This window comes from Malurus melanocephalus, unplaced genomic scaffold (assembly GCF_030028575.1).
Source record: "Malurus melanocephalus ecotype Western Australia unplaced genomic scaffold, MMel_1.1 scaffold_31, whole genome shotgun sequence".
In the NCBI taxonomy this organism is placed as follows: Eukaryota; Metazoa; Chordata; class Aves; order Passeriformes; family Maluridae; genus Malurus; species Malurus melanocephalus.
This window is the reverse complement of record NW_026623263.1, coordinates 1698865-1715062: the sequence shown is the minus strand read 5'-3', so window position 1 is coordinate 1715062 and position 16198 is coordinate 1698865.

Genomic DNA, 16198 nt, shown 5'->3' with positions numbered 1-16198 from the left:
CTGAAAACCCGTGATTTTTTTTCAAAGCTATAATAATTCGGAGGGAAGGGGGGTCATATCCACCACTCCAAGGGGGGTCCCTGCCTTCATTGGCAAACACCTGTCTTGCAAACCRAGACATGTACTAATAAGTGAACRTGGCTATCAGCTCCTATCAGATTATCTGTGATGTAAGAAAAGTATTTTCAAGCTTCCATGCATTCTCCACAGCCCACATAAAATAAAGTATTCTTTTGAATGAGGAGTCACCTCTTCTTTAGAAACCCAGAGTGTTTATAATGTGCAGATGTTTGCACAGCACACAAAATCCCAAATTAAAAGTGAGAAAGGCATTTTATTCATTCTGAGAAGTGCATTATTCACGTCAGTTTCCTGTGAAATCTATGATTGTTCCAGTTGACTTTCTCACTGAATAATAAAAGTGATAATTTAATTCTACTGAAAAAAGTCTCTCAAATGGGTACACACAGATATGGCAAAGGTAAAATATAAGTCTCAGTCAGACGGTTCCCTCTGAAGTTATAATTCTAAGATAAAAACTRACTTCTTTGTTTTTATTTTCTTATTATGTTCCTGAAGTGGAGGTTTACCCAGTCATCATAATTTTTCCTTATGGTATGAAGTATTATTGGGCCCAGAATGATATTTAGAAATATTCTTTTCTCAAGTATCGCAGGGAACTCTTACTGCCGTTGACGAGCTGTGAGCACTGCATAGGAAATCAAATTTAGAACCAGAAATTCCTCCTCCAGATATTCATTAAAAGGAGACCTTTTTTATTTCTGTGGTTTGTGATGCTGCCTATGGGGGTGCCGTGCACCTCCTTGAAAACTCAAAGGTCATCAGAATCAATGAAAAAATAGAAACACAATAATGCCTGATGTCTAAGGAGTCCCCTAAATCAAAGACTGACAAGTAAAATGGGATTTATGGACAAGGGAAGGCTCTGGGAGAAGCTGCAGCCTCCCAGAACCTAAAGGAGAGTGGACATGCAATTTTTGCAAGGCCACATAGTCACAGAACAAAAGTWAAAGAGAGTAGATTTAGATTACAGATACGAGAAGAAACTCTTCATTGTGAGGGTGGTGGGGCATTGGCACAGATTGCCCAGAGAAGTTGGGGATGCCTCATCCATGCATTTTTTCAAAGCCAGGTTGGATAGAGCCCTGAGCAACCTGATCTAGTGGAAGGTGTCCCTGCCTGTGGGAGGAGGGCTGGAACTAGATGGTCTTTAAGATCCCTTTCAACCCAAACMACCCTGTGATTTAATCTCTCAATAAAAACAGACTGATTGAGGTCAGACTCACCAACTAAAAAACAAGAAAGCATAATCATCAGACAAATGTGTATTTTGAGTGAAAGATATTAASCCTAAATATTAGTTCTTTGAAAATAGGTAGGAAAGGAAAAATAATAATTGTGCTGAAAACAAAATATGTTGCTAACAGACGAGTGTGTGTAATTTACAGGAAGCATRCACAAAGGCCCAAATTAAGGAAGGTTTGAATCAGAAACAAAATCAATATATGTCAAAAACTATTATGGAATGAAAAAAACACAAAATTTTTTGAAAATTTAAAGAAATGTAAGAAAAGTTCCATCTGCCCACAAAAATACAGAAAAAAAAATACTTTCAAGAATCAAAAAATCTTCTCAAATATTTTCATATCCAAGGTAGGTATTTCATTATAGGTATGCCTGGAAAAAAAACAACCGTATATTGCTGCTTTACCCTAAACGATTCTTTTCATTTTTAAATGGCTAAATACTCTGTTGACAACAAGAATTAAGAACRTTATTTACCATTGCTTGCTGAGATATTATTTTAGTTCCAACTGGGAAATTTATGTTAGACACTGGGAAAAATTTCTTGCAGAAATTGTTTAGATGTTGGAATGGGCTGCCTTGAGGTATTTAAGGAAAGATGGGATGTGGCATTCAGTGCCATGGTCTGGTTGACACGGTGATGTTTGGTCATAGGGTCAACTCAATGAGTCTGAATGAGACTCAGAGATCTTTTCCAATCTTATTGATTCTGCGACTCTGTGATTGATGGATCTTTCCTCTTACAAGAAGACTAAGCATCCCTAACTTGGAAGGACAACGTATTATTTAAGAGAATGATAAGGCTGGGTTTACAGCTGCTTGGAGAGGACTCTGGATACTTCATCAGAGTGTGGGTACAGTGTTTGTTTGATCCCTTTACCTGAAGAAAGGTGAGCTGCTTGCTCCACGTTTTATGTGTGATATGGCAAATTCTAAGAACAGGGGAATTCAACAAATAGTAAGATTGCTTCTCACTGCTTTGGAGTGAAATTAACAGTTGCTCTGGATAAATATGAACCAAATTGTCAAATATATGAACTCTGTTCATCTGAAAATCAGTTCATGTTTTTACTTAAGGCATAAAGATCTCAGCATTCGGATTCAGCAAATCATGTTCTGAACAGTAATCTTTATACTAACCTTCTACCACAAGTGAATTTATCTCACCTAATACAGGCATATACTTACACACTTATAGTCATTAAAGTTTACTGTTAATTAAGGCAAGGCAGGGACAATAGTTGTGGTTCCTCCTATTTGTCACAGAGTCTTGTCTCAGGATGTAGTGATTCCTATCCTAAACATACCTGTCTCTCCCTCCAGGGATTGAGAGAACTCAGAAAACCAGATTAAACTGACTGAGATATGGTGTCATCATCATCAYCAGGTATAGATTAGTGAATCAGCAACTACCCAAGTGTGTATTTCTGCAATTAATTAAAAATCTGGTGTTTATTTTTCTGTGTCATATTCTGTTGAAGATTTTAGCAAAAACGGGAAGCACTAACAAATGACAGAAAGAGGTAAAATTGATAGCAACACACTGGTATGTTTTGAATTTTGTATGTTTGAAATTGTTGCCAAACTACACAATTATTTTTGTACAAGACCCACAGAACATAATTTTGCTGAGAGACATCTGTTGATCAGAGCTAACACCTCCTTCTTCTTCAGGGCAGATACAGCAAATCACTTTGCTTGCTTTTTCAGAATTAATCTTATATTCCACTGAATCTTGACTTCAAGTTACCAGTAAATGCATCATAATTAACACTTCAGACATAAGAGGTTCTGTTCCAAAAAAGAATCATAGCCTTAGGAATAATGTAACAGAAAACTGAAATGAAGGGCATTTGATTCTTTCCATGTGAAGATACAGAAAAGCTATTTTCTGTTCAGTTATCCATAATCACATAGTACTAGTAGAAATAGCTGTATGAACATTCCCTAATTTTAAGTAACAAGGACTTCATATCAATTTTTTTTGTCTCTAAATCTCTTTGTAAAAAGTCATGAGTAAGTCACAAATAATAGACCTGAAAAGATTTCTTCCAGCTATTCGCTTTCTCATTGTCTGGGTTTCATAAGTGCTATGTGGAATTTCACATGAGAGCCCTGGAAAAAGTTCTGAACCAACCATCTAGAAAAGCTGCTGCAAGCAATCACTCTTATAACTGAATTTTCCAGTCAGTAAAATGAAAGATTTTAATCTTAAAATGACAGTGCACTGCATAATCTCATAAATATGCCTTCAAACAATGACAAATTATTGTTAATTTTTTCTGAACTGAGAGGGTATAACCRTATCATTTCACAAACAGAATTATATTTTTTGTTGTGGTTTTTCATTTGTTTTTGGTATTTTTTGGTATTTTTGTCACTTCTGTGTAATGGAGTTGAACAAATATGCAAATATGACTCATGATTTGCACAGTAAAGGGAGACCTTAGCCAAAAGATAAACAACAAAGCCTAACCAAAAAATTACACAGGACTCCCCTTGGTTATGCAAGAGGGAAAAGGACATTGAGTTTTGTTAGCTTATCTAAAAGATAGTGTAAGGATAAACTAAGAAATTCTGAAGAGTGATGTTGCTAAGTCACAGAAAATAAATGGACAGACCAATTAGCAATGTCAGAGGTCTCTAATTTGAGCTGACAACTATGTACCACATTGCACTACCATATTATGTACCACACTGCACTACCACATTGGACTACCACATTCCTCCCCYCATCCCCACTCCTTGAAGGGATGGAGAGGAAAATCAGAGTGACCTGAAGGTTGAGATAAGAATGATCTCGATCTGTTTTTGAGGAAGCAGCCAATACTTAATCAAAAGTATATATATAAACATTGAAAGTACAAAAATTTTGGTTTTACAAATACCTTGAACAGTCAGAAAAAGGAGCAAAGTGAAAATGCAAAGTGAACATGCATTTTCAGTTTTGCTTTCTAAAACTACATTTGTAGCCAGCCAAATAGAATTTCATAATTRTTTTAAATCATTTACATGTTATTTCATAAGATTATGAGTGTATAGCCATCTATATTGTAGCTGTTTTCAATAATTTTGATTTCTGCATTTGAGTACATATTCTCAAAACCATGCACTTTACTTTTTTCACTTGTTTTGTGCAGTGTAAAACTCAAAATTCTTCAGCTCTGATGTGCCTTGGAACTAATGTCTGACAGGCAAAATTCTCCATTATTTCAAGACTGAACCTGTGAGGCCCTGTGTAGATAAGCCAATGCACAACAAACTTACTTATGGATAAGCTATATATATATATATATATGAACCTGTGAGGCCCTGTGTAGATAAGCCAATGCACAACAAACTTACTTATGGATAAGCTATATATATATATATATATGTGTGTGTGTGTGTATGTGTGTGTATGTTTGTGTCTATAGGTATAGATGTATATATATATATATATATAAATGATTGCAATTTCTGGGCCTTAGAAAACACCACAAAATTGTCTGCAATGTCTGTAAATTGCTCAAAACTATTCAGGGATTCCCCACGGAAACACAACATATTTCTTGTGGAAAACACACATAATTCATGTGGAATTGGTTTGCAAATAGAAGATTTGTCAGACATATCAGCCTTTAACTCTGACAAGTGAGGCAAGCAATTAAGACAGCAAGTCATTGCTCCTGGTGAACGTTTTCTGGTAAAACAGCACWTTCAAAGACATGAGTCACCATAATTAATCGACTCCATCAAAAGATAAATAATTGTGTAGCACAAAATTGTGGATAGAAAAAAAAAAGATTCAAATAAATGAAAAGGAAGCACCACTCTTTTCTCTTTAGATAAAGACCCTCAGGATACATGAGAGACACCATGCAGTATGAGGCCAGAAATAGATTTTCTGAAGCAGACAGATTTCCTCTCTTCCCTGGCTCTGACTCCTGCACTGCAGAATTGTCTCTTTTCAGACACTATAGTAATGACTGCTGGATGCATTTCATCTTCCATCCATAATAGAGTTTCAACCAAGCTTGAAGGTTAAAATAAGCCTCATACCCATTTATATCTAAAACCAAAATCAATTCCAAGGACAATTAACTTACGTTTTTTCTTTTCTTTAGGCCTTGTCTCACTAAAATACCAAATGTTCTCACCATAAGTAAATATTTAACAGTGTATTTATGTGCACCTGTATCATTATTGGTTGCAAAAATATGCTATTGGTATTCTATAAGTAATCTAAATTAATTACATTTCACTCTGAAAGTTCAYAGAATTTCAGAGGTATGGAATAACTATGCTTTAAAAATGCCAAAAGAATTAGATATTGAGGAAAAACCAACACAGTCATTACATTCCAAATATAAAAAATTGAACCATAAGGATAAATCTCTCCTTTTCTAAAGCCGTGAATCAGCATTGAAAYCTCTGCCCAATCTTAGAAATCTTTCCAAGGCATTCTTTCCAAGATACTAATTAACCTTATTAAAAAATCTGTGTTTGATGTTACTTCACAGAGGAAAATTGTAAGAAAACWGTTTCTAAAATACAAGATAGACAAAGCATTGCAGGCTCAATCCCAGCAGTGCAGAGTRAAGTCAAATATCGTGCATACCATTAGTGACCATAACACAGTCATAGAGTGTTTTGGTTTTGTATATCACTTAGCACATCTGATAAACTAAGATTTTCCAACTGACAAATCACTGAAGAATAAACTACTGGACTGTCATTTCATTATTTGCGGTTCTACAGACAGCTTTTGTAGTTCCTGAGACTGCTTGTCTGTTAACCAATACTTTACTGCAAATTTTTCTCTCATTGTAGATATCAGAGTACTTTAAAGTAGACTAAATTTGCAGTCATTCGCATTTGAGCTCTTGAAAATTAAAAATACTGGGGTTTGTGCATATGACTTGCCATGTCTGAATTTTATGAGTAAGATCAATCTGAATAAATGGCCTCACAAATTAGTGATTCAACATCATAGTTACTTCATATAAACTGTTGAAGTTATTAATTTAAAAAAATTTAATGTAAAACTACATTGGATTAATGATCTTGGAACTCCTGAGTTATGGAATAAGCTAATGCTACCTAGGGAAGGGAAGAAGAGACTTATTCTGCCTGGATATCTAAAACTACATTTTACCAATTAATGTATGACTTTGTGTGGTTCACCCAATAAAAAGTGAACTGTGTTGAATGATTTTGTACATATTCTCTAACGCATTATTACTGACACAGCATAAAATAATTCTGTCATTATCACAACTAAGGTTGAAACAAGACCTGTAATTTGGAGAACAGAAATAAGAGACAAGAAATTCTAACTGTGCCTTTTATCTTCAGGTTCTTGGTTTTGTTTTTTGTTATTTACTCTAAGTTACTGCAAGGTTCTGAGGTTCAATTAGTTATTCATTTTAAGAAAGAAAAAYCATGGAGATCAAAAGTACCTGAACAACAATTTTTAAAAAATATTATCAGTTGAATTGTTCACACCAAATCACAGAATCATGACAATATTGTCTGTACAGGACCTCAAGAAGACACCTAGGGTAGCCTCTGGCTTATAATAGAACTACTTCCAGCTTTAGCACAGGATAGTTGTGAATGCCTCCAGACAAGTTTTGGGCATCTCCCAGGACAGAGATTCCACAAATTCCCCTGAGCAAGCCATTCTAGTGTTACATTAGGGTGAAAAAACTCTTCCTAATGCATAACCTGAATCTCCCATGCTGCAATTTGAGGTCATTATTACATCATTGTTACCCAAGCTGCTACTATCAAGAATTTGGCTTCATCTTTCAAACTCCCTTTCTTACTATTGAAAGCTGCCCCTTAGCTTTTATTTAAGCTGATCAAACCCTAGTCCCTCCATTTCCATCCACAGATCAATGTGCTCACCTTTGCTGCACTCTGCTGGACTTTCCCCCATTTCCCTGCATCTGTTTGGAACAACATCCAGAAACAGAATATTCCAGAAGGTCCAATCTCACCAGCTGCAAARGAATAGCAACTTGTCTCATTTCATTGGCCACAGGATTCCTAATGTAGCTCAGTGTACAACTTGTGACTTACTTGGACTGAGAGCATGCTCGTGGCTTAAATTCAACTCACTTGACAATAGTTACGATACTGATTTGGGCTGTTATTAATCTACTTGTTATACAACCTACACATAAGTGTAGTTTTATTCCATCTCAGATACAGGATKTGATGCTTCTTTTCTTTTTATTATGTAAGATTTCTGTTAATCTAAATTTCTTAAGGACTCATTAGGTATTTAGGTAACGCTGAGCTGATAAATGCTGAATATGTACTTTATCTCATCATCCAGGTCAGTGGTGAAGACCTGGCCTCAATTTGGCTCCAGGATACTCTCCTTGATACTTACTCACTGCCAATCAGATACCAWGGCATTGAATTCAGTGTCCAGCTGATTTTCAATCCATCTGGCAGTCCACCTACCCAGATACACTTTCTCAACTTCCAAACAGTATTGCTGTGGTTGTTGGTGTCACAAATCTTATTAAACCCAAATATTTTTATTAYCCCAGATGTAACTTGTATACAAATATCAAAAGAAAATCCATGCCTGGAGCAAAAAAAAAGACTTTTTTGGGTATTGTAATGCCACATTTGAGATTGTCGAAAGATACCAGTCATATTACAGGCAAAGCTGCTTATGGGAATATGCTTGTTGCTCAACAAATGTAAAAAAATACTTCGAAGTTGGTAGCAATCATCAGTATATAARTAAGTTGTTTCTTGGTGCTGCATGGAGATAATCATTTGAGATTTCACAGTGGTGCATTTGGGATCATGAAGCTGTTATTTGTCTACTCTTGTACTAGATTTGGGTGGCAAGGTTTGGGGTTTTTGGGAGGTGGAAACTACAAGGGTAGCCAGCRGAGACAGTGCCAGCCAAGACAGAGCTGCTGCTGCACAAGGCCAAGCCCATCAGCGACACACTTCTGGGATAATGTATTTAAAAAATGGGAAAAACKGTGCAGCAGCAATTGCAGCCCAAGGGGAGGGTGACAATACGTGAGAGGAACAGCTCTAAGACACCAAGGTCAGAGGAGAAGGAGGGGCAGGAGATGCTCCAGGCACCAAAACAGAGATTCTTCTGCTGTCCATGGTGCAGCCCATGATGACACAGCCGTGCCCCTGCAGCCCATGGAGGACCATGGTGGAGCACAGATCCACCTACAGCCCGTGGAGGACCCCACACCAGAGCAGGTGTATGTCTTTGAAGGAGRTTGTGACTCCACGGAAAACACCAGTCAGGAGTGTCCTGGCAGGATCTGTAGACCYTTGAGGAGAAGAGACCACACTGGAACAGGTTTGCTGGCAGATTCTGTGGATGAATGGAGGGAGGAGTCCATGCTGGAGCAAATTTTCTGGCAGGATTTGTGACTGAATGGGGTACCTAGGCTGGAACAGGGCATTTTTGAAGGATTGCATCTGGTGGGAGTTTTTGAAGAACTGCAACCCATGGGAAGGAGTCATTTGAGAAGGTTGTCTCCTGTGGAGGGGTCTCCAYACTGGAGTAGGGAATAAGTGTAATGAGTCTCCTCTGTAAAGTGAAACCAGCTGCAGAGGAAATGTGTGAGAAATTGACCAGAAGCTCAATGCTCCACTCTTCTGTGCCACTGGTGGGAAGGAGGCACAGAAAATCAGGAATGAGGTTGAATGCGTAGAGATGGTGGTTTTAAGATTTTTTCATTACTCTACTCTCAAATGAGTATCACATAAAATKATTGGCAATAAGTTAGTGAGCTGAGTCTGGTTTTCCCATGATGGTAATTGGGGAATTATGTTTCCTTATCTTCCTCGCGATCTGTGAGATTTTCATCGTATTTTCTTTCCCCTGCTAAGCTGAGGAGGATAGTGCTAGAGAAACTTTAGCAGGTATCTGCCAACCAGACAGGGTCAAGTCAACCCAACACAACTCCWATTCAAGCTAGCAGAAGGAACATTATATGCTATTTAAAACTATCTTTTTATATTATGCACTTTTATACTGATTTAACAGGTATTTCTCAGCTGAATGGAGTACATAATGACTACACAAATCACTTTTATCAGGTTCACATCAATAGCTAGCCTTGTTATTTCTTTGATTATTGTAACTTCATCTTGCATTTCACTGTTCCTTCAGGTTAAATACATTTAAACCAGTCTTGAATCTCTTCTGGCTGTACTGAAGAAAATTGAGTTAATTCAGTTTGTACCTGCCTTGTTTGATGGACCTGACCTGAGTCTCTGGATAAGGAATTCAGTGTTCTCAAAAGGTCAGGATCACCTTCCTTCTATCAGCCTGCAGGAAGAAAGCTGAACTTGAAGTTCATTAGGATTTTCCTTGACAAAAGACTCAGTCAAACCAGGCAACATAGTGCACAGTTCATCATCTCTAACACATTTGATATTTTCTGCTTCATCAGAAAACAGGGAAACAAACTCTCTTCTCCTCAGACATTGCCTTCTACTGAAAGGAAATATGGATGTGTGCCAGGTAAGATCCATGATTCCTCTCAAACCAGGATTCCAAGGCATGAGAGAGCATGTACCTATAGTTCAGACAAAAATCATTCATTTTATTTTCATTTCCTTTGGTCAAAGGCTCTTATATTTTCTTTCTGTTTCTTAAGCATATGCAATYTATTCCAAAAAGCTAGTGCACCACAAAATAAGTACTTGAGAAACAGCTCAGAGATCACAAGGTTCCAGCCCCATACTGCACATGTAACCTTACTGAAATGTTCACTTAGTCCCATCTTTCTTCCTTCTGTGCCATAATAGACAATAATAAGTATGTGGGTGGTAGGAATCACTTGAAGCTGACAATTTGTTGCAGTTTCTTAGAGATGCACAGAATTTTGTCTTGATTACTGGTATCAGCACTTCATTTCTCTTTGCCACAGAATTTCTCTCAGCACATTACAGCCTTTCCTGTTCCATGTACTTCAGACAAGAAAAAAAAAAAAAAAAAAAAAAAAAAAAAAAAAAACCAAAAAAAAAAAACAACAACAAACCACACCAAGTGGCTTAGAAAAGAAGAGAGTAATATGAAGAAGCTGATACATTAAACTTACATTTTTCTTTCTCATCTCTTATTGTTCTAAGATCTCCTATGTTTCTTAGATTACAAGAGATTCCATTCACTTCAACTCTTAAAGAGGTTAAMGGTGTTTACCTATTTATTTGACACCATGAGGATCCATGTTGAATATATGTGCCTTAAAATTCATTATCTGAACCTAGAAGCCTCCAAGTTTTCTCATTAAAATTGTCAGGAATCTACATTTCTGCTGCTGGGGAATTACAGAGCCACCTATGGATGGGGCATGATCAGTACATCTCATATTGACCTCAATTGTGAGTCACAAGAGAGAATTTTTCCTCATAACTTACCTCTGCAATACAAATTCTACTAGTAGAGCTTAGAAAATTACAATCTCAGAAAATGTCAAAAGGGATAGTACACTGCTTCTTAACTTCTGCTGCCAAATGGAGCAATTATTCAGAAGCTGAAAGAAGCTGAAATTTCTTCTGTGTGAATACAAATTTTTCTTTTAGAAATGTAACCTCAGTGAGGCTTTCTTGACATCATTCCATATGAAAAGTTTGTGGAGAAAAATTGTTTTGGAACAAAGAATATGCAAATCTTATGGAGTGTATCTGACATACTGCACCATCTTGATMATCTCTCAAGTGTTGCAAAGTATGACAGCCTCATAAACGAGGGAAATGCATTGTGTGGTTTCCTCAGAATTATAGCATTCCATTTCTACATTTCACCTTTTAACCTCTTCATTCATTCTTTTCAATGACATTTCATTATGCAGTGCTCACATGATTTGGAACTAGAAAATCCATAGCTGGAACTCATATCCCCTGTCCACATAGGGGATGAAATTTTTCCTTTTTAAATRAACCTATAAAGAAAGCAAGAAAATACTAGTGGGGAGGAACAAAAAGTAATAAATAGAYAAGTTTCAATGAGGCTTTGTTTTTTTGTAGGTATATTCAAGTAAAAATGTGAGTAGAAGTCTGAGTCTAAACCTTTAGTTCTATTTGTCTGTCCAATAAATTACACAAACACAACACAATTAAATAGAATGAATGACACCAAAGAGAGTTGGTGCTTGGTACCAAGTTAAAACAGTAAGGTAATAACCATGCTCTCCTCAGCTCCATGTTTGCAATTCTGTTCCTAGCCTTTCTCAATTCTCTCAGTATCTTAGGCTGTACCATTTCACCATGGCTGAAGCCAAGGCTGCCATCACCTTTGCACTCCCAACCAGTTCTTTCTGAGAGGGACATGTCCAGTAGTGTATCTTTCCCAGTCAGCTTATCCATCAAGAAAGTGTTTTAAATGCATTCCAGGAATCTCCTGGATTGCTTTGGCCTCRACTTCCTTTAGCCATTGTTGGAATAACTCATGTTTCTGACTAGAATCAGGGCCTGCACCTGCAAGGCTTCCTCCGTTTTTCTAAAGAGGGCCTTATGTGTTCCTTGTTATTAGGTGGTCTGTAGACAAAGCCCCACATGAAGTCACTTTAGTTGACTCTGATGCTCCTTTATCCACAGAATACCAATTAGATCTTTTTAATTTGGCCTTTAATCCTTCGTGTGGAATGCAATTCCTCCTCCCTGCCTTCYCAATCTGTGCTATCCAAGGACTCTGTTTTCCATTGGGTGTTCTGCTTTCTGTGCATCTTCAAAACTYCCTTTTCAATTTTTGCCAGCCTGTAAATTTTTTATGGTGACCACTCAAGTGGAAAGACCACGTTTTCAAAGTACAGAACCAGAAAATGAAAGCAAGGAAGTCAGAAGTGTCATAAAAAGTAATCAATTTGATTTTGAGGGGAAAAAATATCAAAATATTACTGTTAAGGAAATAACGTTAATGGATCAATTGTAGCCTATCTTTCAGAAATTAAAAAGGCTAAATCTTATTCTTTTTCTTAGGTATGCTCTGAATATGCCTTGTATATAAAATACATCTATCAAACTATTCTTTATTATTGTTTCTGTAACAAGCTTAGGTACAACACTGAAGGAGAACAGTGTGCTTTTAGAGATTTTTTTTTTCTGAGTTTTCTATTTGCTTTCTTCTGTGTCAATATGTGGATTCTTAACCTCGAATTGAAGTTATTGCCTCATTTTATCAAAATATGTTTCTGGGAAGTGAGAGAAGGAATACTGGTCCAGTTTTGAAATYAAGTACCTGATGGTCTGACTACCTAACAATTCAAATTATACCTGAATTGGTAAAAAGTGACAAATTCAGGTTACAATTTGCAACAATAAGTGTGCTGTTTGCCAGATGCTGCACTCAGACTCACAGACTGATTTTCCYGTAATCAAAATTCTCTTTCAGTCCACACAGAAGACATCATTTAATTATTACTTTGGAAGTGAATATCAGTTTTACCTGAGCTGCATGCATCATTACTTTACTCTTGGTGATTTCTTYGAAGCAAGACAGAATAAGCATTTCACATTCAAAAAGCAGATTGAAAACAACATACCCACCTTTTCAAAGAAGACAGCTAGAAACTATATTTAAAAAAATGCTTGCAGCATTGTAATACAGCAACTCAGACCAGATAAAAAGTGCTTCCAACTAAATGAGTACCCACTGTTTAGGTGGAAGTAGTCTCTAGGCAACAACAGCTAGAAATCTTGGGAGCATAATCTCGAAGGTGTGAAGAAGASAGGACCAAACAGAGGAAAATGAGACAGTTTCACAAAGGCCTACTCAAGTCTTTACTTCCAAAAGTTCAGGGGAGTCATAGTGAAAATCCAGACTGGGAACACCATGGGAGCCTCTAAGTCACATCTCCCTGCCTGTGAGTGTTTTTCTTTTCTTTACTTACCCATCATGAAGCACTGCATCTTTTCCTTTTCTACATCAATTGAGACATGAGTCTTTGCTCCACTCTCCAATGATAAAATATAAGAAATTCTTTCAGGCGCATTATCAACATAATCATTATTTAATCATAAGATCAGAAATAATTTTTCAGGATTTTTCTCCATGTCTGCCAATGATTAGGCAGATCAGACATTCCTGTCTCTGAAGATGTTAGAAAAAAYTAAGGTGCTTCTCTAAACCTTTTTATAGACAATGTACAAAGAAAAAAAGACATTAAATAGACATTCACTCCAAACAATTCACCCARCAATACTATTCCTATTGGTTTTCTTGCATATTCCTGTTAAATTTCTCAATGTTTGGAGTAAAGACTGGTGAAAGCAATTGGACTGAGTGGCTTGCCCTCCATTTAAAACTCTTTTCTACACTTTAAATAACTAAATAACTGTTAACCCTTATTTTTCTTGAAATTAGGGAAAACCAGTGTTTGCAAACTTCTCTTGTAGTTCTTACTTGCTATTTAAATCTTTAATGCTCTATTCAAATGCACCAGGAAGTTTTAGGTTTAATATTTGAAGAGKACTAAGCATTACTCAGTTAACAATCAGCTTTCCATCAACAACCTATCCACAAGAGACCACTTGTCTCCAGGCTTTCTGCAGTCCAAATAACCTATGAATATCAGTACTTTATGTTTGTGAAGTTCAAAGCCATATATCAAAGATGAGGAAGCCTCAAACTGCACTTACACAGCATAAGAGSCATTTTGCATACACAATTGTCGGTGTATTTTATTTTTACGTTGCCCACTGCTAATCTCAAATTAAATCTAAATTCATATGCATGAATAGCATATGAAATGCGTGCTTGCAGAGCAGAGTAAACCAATGTGCAGGACAGCTAAAGAAAAAGGTTCTGTTTATTGTTGCCAGTGTGGTTTCAGATGTAGTGTGATATGTATCATAGTACCCCAAGAAGGACACAACCCCTTCAGAAAATAAAGTTCACAGAAGAGTATCATGGATAATCTGAGGTTTAGGAAAAATGACATAGGCAGGATGACTGTGAACAGGTTTGATATCATTGAGAGAGACTGACAGAATCAGGACAGGAGTCGTAAAACATGAAAAATTATTTTCCAGAATGAAAGAATAATTTCTCCATGTCCCTGTAAAATATACAAGAAATACTGGGCTAACCACACTAAGTGAGATTAGCTTAAGAGCTGGAAAAAGTCCCTCAAAGTAAGACAGTGAAATTTTTATGATTGTAGGATTTTTGAAAAAGATTTTGCTTACACAAATATCTATGAAGGATTATTTAAGTAGACTTTATCTTGCTTCGAAGTCAGGAGATGCAAAAATGAATATTCTGTGGTCTTTTCCAGCTCAGCCTCACAAGATAAGATAATTTTATCAGTACCATTAAGAAAACAAAGAGCAAACAAAATCTATAAAAAGAAAAGCATAAGTCATTCAATTTAATATTTTAAAATACATTTTTAAAAAYACAAATTCACTGTTTTTTGTACTGTGAGGGTTGCCAAACCCTTGAAGAGGATGCCCAGAGAGTCTGTTGGGTCTCTATTCTCAAAAATATTTTAAACTGAATTGGATATAGCCCTGAGGATCCTGCCCTCGATGGCTCCACTTTGAACAGGGCCTTGGACTCAATATCTCCATAGACCTCTTCCAACATCATCCATTACGTGTGTGACGTGAAATCAAATATTTCAAACATCTTTAAACTAGTCATTCCCATCTTTCACTCCAGCTGTGACCAAGGTCTTGATCCAACTTTTTAGCTATAAGTAGCCTTGCAACTGATTTATTCTAGCCTTTGTTATAACTAACTCGTTTTGCAGAGAAACTGCATGARGAGAAGGACCTGAAGTATCAATAATTTCAGCCTTACAAATCACTTCTCACCTTGGTCAGAAGGGAAGCAACTTAAGCATCTGKGTATTCAACTACAAATTTGAGAACTCAGTGTTTATAAGAAGTTGGAAAATATTCATCTGACCTGCTACCAGATATAACAAAAACTGCTTCAGAAGACTCTGCCAAAAAAAAAAAGTGCATCTTTGCATCCTGTCATATAGATATTCTTACTATGAGTGCATCTTTGTGATTCTTTAAAATAAATAGCTGCTGAAATCTGATCACAGACTGTCATTACCATGGAACAATTGCTGAATTAAAAAYGTAGATTAAATTAAGTATTTGTCTTTAAACAAGTGAACATATATGTCAGTTTGTATATGTGCAAAACCCAAATATTTTAGCAATAAACCCTTTTAGTTTTCTTAAGACATATTGAATATTAACACTGTGATATTTGAAAATGGTGRAATGCCTTTATGGTTTTCTTGCAAGTATTATAAGAACTCATAATAATACAGAAACTTATAAACAGGAAAACATTTAAAYTCAAGCTAGGACCTACACTTCATTAAAATACAAATAAAAATTCATTTTCTTTCTTTTTCTTAGTGATAGCCTATTTAGTGGTAGCCATTTTTAAACAAACACACTAAAAAATTGCTGATCATCCGTTTTTTAACCACCACATTTTTCATACTCTAAACCACAGTATTTTATAATAGTTTACATGACAATGGGATTATTTTTAGCAGTGGCATTCCCTAGCACAGTTCTAGAGTTCAGGATGAGAATTAGAATTAAAACATTGCTGCTTTTCTAATCAAAAGTGAAGCCTTCTCACTAGTCRTGGAAAAGGCTATAAACCACATAGGGTAAATTTCTCTAAAGACATGACTATTACATCTCTTACATAAATTAGTGGTGAAAAGTTGAGAGAGAAAAGCCCACTGAAATCCTTAAAATGGTAAAAAAAATTCACATCTCCTCATGATATCAATTTGTCATCAAAAAACAATTGCTACAACACAAAATCTGATTAATTTTAATGTATAAGGAGACACATGGACCAAAGCCTAAAGYTTCAAAGTAGGTAATATTAGGCAATAGTATTTTA